Below are 12,272 nucleotides of genomic sequence, written 5' to 3'. Positions count from 1 at the left end.
AACAATGCAACTTACCAACATCTGCATTTTCTAGATGCCTAATGTCTGGTCTTAACCTTGAATCAGTAGGAGCAATGTGTTTCTTCATACTCTCACTTAATTCATTCACTCTCATTGCAAATAATGTAAAATTGTAGTACTGTAAGACAGACACATAAGACAGGAATATTAATATCTACTTACAACCTTTCAGTGTACACAACACATCTTCAGCTAATTTTACAATCTGAAGTACATGCTGTTTTTCAAGGAAGTGCAATAAACTTGTAGCTGACATGTACAATGAGGAATTATGTATAATTAATGATATTTGCAAGAAAGACATACAAACAATAATACAAATTTGCCATGGCTACTTATGCAGTATAGTGCAAGAAACTTGTATGAACCATATGAGGAGCTTTGTTGTACTCATTTAAATAATTACATTAAAAAACTCAATGATAGAGAACAGAGCACATGTATGTTGAGGACATGATCAAACTTGCACATACTATCAGTGATCCTTGCAAATGCAAAAAAAATATTTGGAATTTGTAGAATATAGCTAAAAGAATACAATATAGCTCAAGCAAGTTGCATGGATCACTAGGCCATAATATGTGACCCATTCCTGCAAAACCCTCAACAAGTTGCCAGAGAGTTGTAGGCCTGGAAAAATGACATTCCCATATTTTTTTTTTCAAATTTTCAAATACCTAATTTCATGGTATCTGGCTGTGGAACTAAGTTATTAAAAATCCTTGAAAATTAGCCTGGTAAAAACAAAATGTCACCTAATTTTTTGGCTTAAATAGTGTACAATTGAAAAATATTCTGCACATTGCGCACAATTATCACAGCAACACAGGTCCAAAATGATGCCTACCAGGATTTTTATTGTCTTTGTCCCCTTTTTAAACTTACCATGATAGTGATACGCCACTGGAATATAAGGATTTTTACAAGACCACACTGATCCCATCTATTGTGGGCTAATCACAGTATTGTAATAGATGCAAGCAATGATCACAATACAGGACATGCATTTCACTAACCTGTGCTGAGTTGTCTGGTCTTGGTACATTTCTCCATAGAAGTTCTGCACGCTGAAACTCTGGTCCATCTGGATTGATGCACCAGTCTTCCTCTAATTGAGGGGGGACCTACAAGATATGACAAAATGACAATTATTATGACAAGTAATGAAGGCAATACCTGGTTGGTTCTAAGAAAGAGGAATGGATAGAAGTCCTTGAACACCTGAATTGAAATAGCTTGGGACATCTGACTAATACAGATTGTGGAACTCAACAACAATCATATCACAAACGTTTTAACAGAGACATAATCTAATCAAGATGTGCTATATTGACAACACAAATCACAATTAACAAAGAAAACTCTCATATATTCGGACAAAACATTCTTAACAACATCCCGAAATGATTGGTAAGAAACTGTTTAGTCCACAAGAACATCAACTTTTATCAAGTTTGCGAAGTAAGGTTTGTAGGATGACCATGTCTTAAACACACATCAATCAAATTGTCTCCTCTGCAATGCATAAAGGTTATCACTGTCAATTCAGACAACAGTCCTCTCATAAAACAGGACTTGACTATTAAACTTGGACCCTTTTGTTACTACTATATATTTGCATAGAATATGTATGTTATGTTAGTAGTTAGTATATTTTACCCTTTAATCAGAATGGATTTTCATTAATGCTAGAGTTAAGCTGATTTATTTCTCATGCTTTGTGATTATTAGTGCGCAGTGTGCAACATCATAACATCTTAGTTTTATCAATTTTGACAACTTGCAGTGATAGTTCATTTCTTTTTCTGAACCTATGACCATTTGGTAGATCACAAATGAAATTTCACTATACTGGTAATTTTCTTTTTAGATTAGCGATACGATAAAATATACTAGCTGTCACAGTCCTTTCGCTAAAATTGCACATGTCTGATCTGTGATTAATGTAAAACAAGGTGAGGTATGCGAGTCCACTTTCTTTTACGATCAACTCAGTGCTGTACGGTGCGACCAATTTAGGCGCATTGGCGACTAGATTTTTTCTGATGCGACTAAACCTTCAATCCTTGGCGCCAATGGCGACCAACTGTTGAAGCTTTTATTCGCCAGAGTGTTCAATAGTACAAATGTACGGCTATGAATATCATGACATCTCAATGGGGACTTTCTGGAAAACACATGAACATATCTAATAGGCCTACATTGTACATGCTGTACATGGAGTATGTAGATTGAGTACAGCAGCTATGATTCATTCAACGCAACATGTGGCTGTGACAGGGAAACCCCCTTAAAATAGAACATAGATATAAACATTGTGGGCAGAATGACTTCGAGAAAAGTTGGAATACGGTGCGTTGGCGCCTCCGTTTTTTTACTTGAGAGCAAAATTTGGGCGCCTAAATTTATAAAGTTATGAGCCATTGGCTCCTCAATCAGTTTTTGCACCGTACAGCACTGGATCAACTTGATTCAGTCAATTATGCTAGATTTCAGAATTTACACTCATGCATGACATTGGCAAAATAAAGCGAAATATTTGTGACCATAAAACTTTGCAATTGGTAAGTTTTACTGCCACCATGTTAAACTCAGTCAGAATGGTTTCCTCAAGATGTCTTACCAGCTGCTATCTAGCATAGCATCATATGCAGTAATCACCATCACCAAATTTGTCTACCTGCTGGCGCATACATCACATTATCATGAATTCTACATACTCCCTCATATTTCTCATGACAGAATCATGTGAATTTGATGATTCAATCATGTTTCACCGTTTGAATATTTGCGTCCGGCGCGTAGACAAAGTTTAACTTGCTCGGGTAGCAAAGCACACAGATGACGTGGACACATAGTTTTTCAACGGTAATGAACAATGGTAGAACATGATTGAATCCCTAATAAATATAGGTTAGTAAATATTATAAGAAATAAAATAGGCTAGTTTTGTGATGGCATTTTTGGTGTTAATATTACCCAGCATACCATGTGCTATTGACTAATCTTCTTGGGGTTAGGAACTGTACTATTTAGCAGGGCTAACCCTTAATATGATCTGCCCATCCATGTTTAAGTAGCAAATGATTTTGCAGCCAGAATGGCAGGAAAAAACGTAAGTCCTATCTCACTCAAAACCATGGTAAGTTTCTTTCTGATGCCACCCAAATATTATGACATTTTATCATTCACTGAAATATCTTCAAACTATGGATTTCCATCAAAGACTGTGAGAAGCATTAAGTTTTGTGTCACAATTTAAGGAACCACTGATGATGAAATATCAGTAAAAATGTTGGGAAAGTCCCTATTTAAGGGTCAGTTACTGTTGGTTAGTGGTCTATTACCAGTGGCAAGGTTTGCATCAGTTATTGCTCTGGGTAACAGTGTGCTCTTTGTAGTAATTTATGCTCTTTCATTTCTTACATAAGGAATCGCATCTGTTGCACAAAATACTTTGTTCCCACCTCTTTACTCTGGGAAGAATCAAAGCTTAGAAATTATCAATCTAAAATGAAAGCACCAAGATTCTACACCTTAATTAATCAATTATTTCTCTTCAACTATAAATTCTGGCATATTAATTTATTATATATATATTTGATGCGATCAAGCAAAATCAGTTGGAACTTGGAAATATTGATTTTGAGATATAGCCATACAAAGGAAACATTTCCTTGTTTTGGAAACTCCTAATTGCTCATATCTTTGGAACTGGTTGTTCAGTTTCAATGGAGTTTTCTGCACAATGCAGCTTTGTAAAGGCTTTTTATTATCCTATAAGAAACTGAAAATTTAATATTTCCGAGTTCCGACTGATTTTGCTTGATCGCATCACATATGGCTGCCCAGCCAGCATTCCTTACCATCTTTAGTACAAATCTATCCAATTCAATTGGGTACCTCTTAGGTATTACAGTTCTTTTAAACTGTGTAGTCTTCTTTTGTGTTTGTGTACACATTATGATTTTAATGTATTAAAATTAAATACTACAAGAACTTGTTTTGATAGATCTCGGGTAAGTTAGCACTATGCTTGAAATAGCCATGCATGCATGCGATATAATGCAAAAATTGTCCCTGTGAATTCAGGCTCATTTGTGAAAAACACTATCCAAATTTTTTAAAAAAGGGGTGTCTCAAAGCTCCATCGCATTAGTTTACTCACGGCATTAGTAAAAAAAAAAAAGTAAAAATACGATCGAATACAATAGCAGCATCACTTTATTGTTCAATACCATACTTCATACAGTAGTATAGTTGCATTTTGCATTAGTTTTTCAGAGTTGGAGAGCTTTGAGACAAACTTTTGTTTTATTTGGCCTTATTTGAATAATTTATGCAAGATGCTACATGATATGTCAAATTGTTTTAAAGCTTTTAAAGCATCAATTGGTTCTAGTAATGATGCATCTTTGTATTAATTAAAGGCACCACTATAAGACTAAATTCATCAGTCATCCACACTGCGCATGTATTGTGTTATGCTTGTAATGACCTGTTAGACTCATGAAAATGATATAGCACAACTATCGGTGCTTCTGTACCGCACCGTTGCAACAAGATCGCGCTCAGAATTCAAAAAATATGTGTTCAATAACAAACATGGTCAAAAGCTCACTTTGGTTACAACTGCACAGTCTCAATGCAAGCAGAATCTGGTTGCAAAGTCTGACACTTTTTTAACACATGCCGTATAAGTTTCAGTCATCAACCTAGAAAATGGATGAATGAGGGCAGCATTCTAACCTACTATTATGTTTGTTCACAAATGAGTCAAGATTCAATTAGTACCCAAAGCTATCCCATTGAATCATTATAGACTAACCTTAACCCATGAATACGGAGAGTCACTCTCAGAGTCCTGAAAATGTCACCAGAATTGAAATTGAAAAACACCTTACATGCATAGCCTGTCTTACAGTAGTCATATGTGAAGAAAACTAATATGGCCTGTAGGCCGTTGACTGATGCATTGTAACAGCAAACCATGTGGTACTAATTTACTAGTGTAACATTGTTTAAAAACATATCAGACAATTACAATGCATTGCTTTAATTATATAACTTAAATTATTTGCCTTGAGAAAAGTTGGACAACTTAGGGGTTCTGAATAGGAAGGCAGTCTGCAGGCCAGATCCAGCCCGCTAACCAATTGTGATCTGAAGTGTACAGTAAACATAACTAATACGGTGTATTTAGCTCCTCAAACACAATTCTTTGAAATGATAATAGCTCTGTGGCCACTGTGCAAATATAATGGAGAACCCCTTCATTAAGTAGTTCAGCAATTCCATTGTACCCACATAATGTCCATGACGACCAATTTGATTTATACTTCAAGACTCTATGCTCAGCAAATGAAAAATCATGAAAGGAACAGAAAGAAGAAACTAAGAAGTGGATTATTCATCTTTCATATAGCAACTCTTTTTTTCCCTTCTAGCATATATCGCAGTTTTGTTTTGAGATTGTAAATCTTTCAAAATGGTACTAATTATTTGCAAATACATCAAACAGGGAAACCAAAGATTGAATTGAAAAAACCTTGTCGGAATCATCAATATGATTTACCATATGCTTATATATGCTACTTAAGCATATGCTTTACAATACACATTGACCATTTTATTTATTTATGCATAATATTTCAGCACTGACTACTGGCAAATTAAATTCTGGGCTTCCTATTCTTCTTAAGATGTACATGTTTTATCCAAATAAATAAAACTGAATAATGTAAGTGTAATGCTGCAGTAAGACACCATACTGGATTATTACTTTACAACTAAGGTCAGCATTTCCAACAATTGAATGACATTTGCCTTAAACTGGAGCATGTACATGCTCTAAAGTATACATTGACATAATACATTGTACACAGATTACAACATTTGGCCAAACATCAGGTGATAGCACATTTTCAAGCCATATGGCCAAACATCAGGTGATACCACATTTTCCTCTCCCCCTAGAGACATGCAAACATAGTGCAGTCCAAGTTCAATAGTTTGTCTGATTCTTATCTTACTAAACTGGTTTCATTCCTAATACTTTTCTTCTTACAATGTTATTTAATTAGCATAAGACTGTAACCACTGTACCTCAAGCAATTAGCTTTGTGAAGATCACAAGTTTCAATTTCTCAATCCATACTATCTAGGATTTGAATATGAATTATTATCTACTTCCTGTCATACCTTTCAGATCATGAGAGGGGAAGATTGAATACTTTTATAACATAGGGTATCAATGACAAAATACCCAAAAAATTCAGTTTCCGACGATATAGTTCTTCCAGGGACACCCTGCAGGTCTAAATTGCTCTGTAAATTAAATCTTACTTGTATTACCAGTATCTCTATTCTTTGATAATTAAATCAAGGAATTTAAATGAATTGCTTTGTTATTGTCAAATCTTGACATGCAAATCCCTACAACATACACCATTTTTTGTGCAACTCTCCAGCAAAATTTGCTATTTATTTCTCCGCAAATCTGCAATTTTTTCCCCACAAAAATCACTGGTCTGTGGCAGCTAGCTCACTGATTGACACCCCATATTGGTATCTGCAGTTTCTTAATTAATACTGATTGCAACACACATTGAAAGACATTAATTGCATCTCACTTCAACTGCGATTGTATATCAGTGTTTGTTTTCTGAATTCTGTACTTAACCTACCATATCCCAACTGTGTCTCATCTTAACAGCTCTATCCTACCTCAAACTAATTACATCACCAATATGACATCATCTCATGTCCACTGGATAAAACACTGGCAGGTGAATTCTGTACTTAACCTACCATATCCCAACTGTGTCTCATCTTAAGGAGGCACACAGGATCACTAATTATCCATTATTATTCACCTCATAACTCAAAAACTATTTATGTAAAGTATATAAAAGTATACATTTTTTGAACGGAAATGAGCTCATAAATCCATTTAAACTGTCAGTTTTGGGTCAAAAAGTAAAATTTTCGAGAAAATCCCAAAAAAACGGCTTTTTTGACCAAACATTTTTGGTCCGCCATAAAAAATTATTTGAAAATCAAAACTGTAAAACATGAATTTTATTAATTTAGACAAATAAATCTAGAAAGTGTTTTTTATTTTTTCGAAATTTTGCTTAGTTTTTAAATTATAGGCCAAAAATCAGTAAAAACGTGTGAACCGTGATCAAATATTTGAATCATGGGTGATAAAAAAAGTTCTAGGCCCTAATTTAAAAAAATGAAAAAACACTATCTAGATTTTGGTCATATCTAAACGTTTGACTTAAAAACTTACCTCAGTGATGCTTCATTTAGACGCTATGGCGGACCAAAAATGGTTAAAAGTGGTCAAAAGTGAACTTGCCGAAAATCGCGATTTAGAAAAATACAGCGGATTTTAGGTCCATTTTGAAGATTATTCCATAAATATATAATCCGTGACTTGTGACGTTTGGTCAAGTTAGAAAATGAGAAGGGGCGTCATCTGCAGCAGATTGGCATTTTTTTGGTGATTTAGAAGGTAAAATATACAATATGACAAAATTATCCGTGCACATTCGGCAGATGTTTATCCACATGGCAGTAGCCATTTTATTTACTGCAGTCTTGTTTCCATGGTGCAGCAGAGCTTCCGGCAAGGCCATGGAGTCGCGTCGGCGTTTGAGGAGCGACAGGGCGCATGGACAGACAGACAGGTTACTGTGAATAAGTTGCACAGTGCATGGTCGTGTTGCCGTGAACGAAACCTGTTCCGTATAAAAAAAGAAACCATGATTATTTAAGCACAATTTTGTCCTGTTCCGTATAAAAAAAGAACATGCTCTGTATTAAAATTTGCGGACATCAGAACATTAAAAGTAGCATAGAATAACTGACAAGCAATTATTTTAGCAGATAATCAGGAAGTTTTATGAAATGAAGAATAAATTGAGACATAGGCTCAATTGCGATTTCTGTTTTGTCCTAATTTTCATAATGTTGTTAATTTATTTTTCTTTCTTTTATTTATTTATTTATTTATTTGTTTTTTGGTGTTGACAAATATTGCATTTTTATGTTCATTGTCCTTTTCTGAACCGCAAACATGATGTTGTTACTACTCCTTGCTTTATCTTTTAGTTGGTGCTAGAGAGGCAACACAGCGGCCCGTCCGTGCCAAAGATAGGCATTTAACGCCCGTTATAGCTAGGCCTACGCCACAGGAATCCCAAGTAAAATTTTAAAAGATTCTGATGTGTCGCATTACTCAATATTCCGTTTTTGTTATTGTAATTGTTTGTTGTTATCATATTTTATTTTTAACTTTTTACGGAATATCAAACACGTACAAAAGTCATAGGCCTATTATAGGCCTAAAGCCACAATAAAGTTGTAAAATATTTTGTACTGCATAAAAAGTAAATAAAATACAACAACAAAAATTAAAACAAAAGTGTGTCTGTTGTTGTTTTCAATCAAATAAACGTGTAAAAAGTGGGGTAAAAGTTGCAATATATGTCTTGAATAAACTTCTTGTAAAACGATCAAAAAGTAGGCCTATATAATATAAGTTAAACGGACAAAACACGGAGAGGTCACAAGAAAACTGAAAAACACGGAAATTGACATAGCCTAACAAAACCGAATTTCAAAAGTAGGAAACGGAACACTTATGGCTTTAAATTAGAGTGTGGTTTATGCAGTAGGCCTAGGCCTACCGTATAGATAGGCATCATGCTATAAAGAGCGTTTTAAAACACTGCATGAAAACATTCACGAAAAATGCGAAATCATGGCATATGGTAGACCTAATAGGCCTACTAATGGAAATGTAGTTAAAATGGGTTATGAAAAAAAGCACGAATTTGCGTTTTCGATTATATTTCTCGTTTGAAATTATTATTTAGCATTAAAACATTCATGAAAATGCTCTCATAAACGCGTGCTCGCGTAGCCGATTTCAAAGATCGACATTTTTGACATAGAGTTGTAGACCTATGCCTAGATAGGCCTACTAGATGGTCGATATGATGTATTGAAATGTCAACGTTTTTGACATTTTTGAACGTTTGAAAACGAATCTTAAATCCGTGTTTTAATAACACTTTGAAACATTATTCAGGGCCTTAGGTATCTAATATAGGCCTACCGGTAGTAACTCCTTGCCTATTTTTTATGGTCTTCAAAATTAAGACGAGACTGAACGACAGCAGAGGCCTCCGAATCAAGGCTGGGACTGCATAAAATATAAGTTAATATACATGATATAATAGGCCTATATTCTTGTCCAACTACACCAACTTGGTAAATCAAATAATAACAATGAAATGAATGAATGAATGAATGAATGAATGAATGAATGAATGAATGAATGAATGAATGAAATAAAACAAATTTTTAAACATAAAATGATAAGCCTAATGATGTACTATACGGGCTAAGTCTAGCCTACTAGCAAAATATTTAGGGCCTACGTTTTCTATCTACCAGATTGCGTCATCATTACAGGGCTTCTTACAGGTAACTAGGCCCTACTTCTTACAGATAAATTTCGTATTTTCAAGTTCAGAATGAAACTTGAAAATAAAAATAAAAACAAACAAAAAATGCACTATTATGTTCATATAAAAAAAACCTATAATTTATACCACTATATATCAGCACTTTTTTGGCGAAATTTATCGAGTAGGCCTACTGATTCTGGGACGGGGACGGTGGTGGTCTCAGGTCGGCCCGCAGTTTCGCAATGCAATGCTGCAAGCTTTACCTACCTTGGAAGAGATCAATAGGCCTACGATAAAATACGGTAGTGATCGCGATTGGCGACTCCAGCGCCTCAATCAGCAATCACCTCGCCCATCCAGTTTACCATGTGTGCGTGTGTTTGCTAGCTGTACGCCGCAGTACGCGTTACGAGAACACGATCTATTATGGAAAACAATGATTTATTTGCTTTTTGCATTTTGACTTAATTTTTAATGAAAAAGGGTCTATAAAATAGCTTTTCTTATGGTTCAAATTTTAAGATTTTTTAAAAATCTATTAATGATAAGATAAAATACGGTTTGAAGATGACATTAGTGATGAAAACTCAATTTTGGCCATGTAACACTTCAGTGATCCTGTGTGCATCCTTAACAGCTCTATCCTACCTCAAACTAATTACATCACCAATATGACATCACCTCATGTCCACTGGATAAAAACACTGGCAGGTGGGAATGTATAACCCATGAGCCGGCCACAATGTTTTCTGTCCACCTTGTCAAAGTAACACAGCTTCAATTAGCCAATGCATTGCCACAACTGATTGCTATCTGTAATTCCTTTTGAAGAGGATGACAGTCATCTCATGTTCACATGGGCAATGTATTTGAATGATACTACTCAATTTGTTTGTCCACAAAACAAACTTCATGGAGTTGGTACCCCCGATTTGGTACATCCAACTTATGCCATCAATTAATTTTTCCAACAAGTTCATAGACATACATTGGAGAGGCAACAGTGCACATTTTAGTAGACAAAGGGTACATACACAGAGGGGACCCAAACAATTATGTTGTAAAAGGGTCAAAGAATTGAACAAATCCCACACAGGTGCTCTAAGGTAGGTCAAATACAGTACACAGATAACCATGCCTTGAAACATTACCAGATCAAGTTCCTATACAAGGGATATCATAAATGCATGCTGATCATTCAGTCATTCATTACATTTCTAATAACCAGGGTTCAAAGATGCAGAACTATTATGGTATTCACAGGAATGGAATTTGACTTGGTTAGTTAGTTGTAAGGGTACATTACATACAACCAATGATGGCCCAGGTGGTAATGGGAATAGAAGGATTGGATATGGTTATGTCTTGCTGTATACATCTATGTCCTGTCAAATGTCATGGTAAAACACTAACCTGTTTACTTGTAATCAATAAAACAAACAATATGGATATATTGCTAATTCTATGAATACAGAATGATACCAAAATATGTTGCAAAAACTGTTTATTTGGTTATGAATATATTTACTATACAACAATTTTTCATTGCAATTCATTTTTAAGTATATGGAAGTAAATTGAATATTTACCAGACTAAATTTAAGCCTATTTTGTCACTCACGGAAAACATGACATTTATACAAGACAAGATAATACAGGACCAGTCATAACCAGTATCAGCCTACAAGACATTCACCATTCTCTTGCTTCTCATTGTATTCATCTACACACAGAATATGAAACCCCTTACTACATGAATGGGTTTATGTTCTAGTGTACATGTGAATACATAGATCATCTAGAGCAGAGAACCAACAGAAAGGGAGTTACAGTCATTGATTACTCTGGCAAGCCAGAGATACAGTTAGCTAACCCTAATGAAGCAATCAATACCCAGGTTAACAAAGTACACCTTTCATAAAGCTGTGGTCAAGCTATGACTAGTAACATAGTCCAGACAATTTCAAAATATCGTCATGATTTTTTTCACAGCGAAATGTGCATTTTCCACTGCCAATTGTTTTGCAATCTCTTTGTCAACATTGTAGAGTGAAATTGGTGCATAACATCTATTCAGGGACCTAATAATAAACAACTTTGTATTATAAGAATAGAGCTCATCTATTCGTACAATACAAAAAAATTATTTTTAAGGTCCCTAAATATATTTTAAGCACCAAATCCACTCTACAATGTTGTCAGAGATTGTAAAACAATTTGCTGTGGAAATGTACATTTTGCTGTGGAAATATATAGCATCCATATTTGGAAATCTGAACTTCACTATGTAGTTTTACATTCTTTGAATTTATTTTAACAAAGATCGAAGCAAACTTGTTAAATATTGACACCAAATTCAAAAGAGATAAAAAAGAAAATGTGTGTGCTATTTAAGTAAAAATTCTCAAGCAATTCTAGTGATATTAAAATTAGTTAAGTGTAGCCACATATGCTATGAAAGGCTCTATGCTAGTAAACAAATAGAAACAAGATTGGACTCAATTATACTCTATCAAAATTGAAACAATAACAAAAAATATACAGGTAGGTACCCCTGTAAACCATATATAATCCCCCAGTAAACAAGTGACTGCCTTAAGTATGTGACCTTTTAAACTGAAGGGGAAATGACTTATGCGCTCAAGTTAGTATCCAGGGAACACAAAATTGTAATGACTGGATTGAGTAATCAGATTCTTGTGTTTTATCTCAGTTCCCCTTGAAGCAAGCTCCATTTGGGCTGTTCCATTTGAAGTCCATACACCA

Source organism: Amphiura filiformis, chromosome 3, assembly GCF_039555335.1.
Source record: "Amphiura filiformis chromosome 3, Afil_fr2py, whole genome shotgun sequence".
Classification (NCBI taxonomy): domain Eukaryota; kingdom Metazoa; phylum Echinodermata; class Ophiuroidea; order Amphilepidida; family Amphiuridae; genus Amphiura; species Amphiura filiformis.
The sequence above is the reverse complement of the archived record's forward strand: the minus strand, read 5'-3'. Positions refer to the sequence as shown.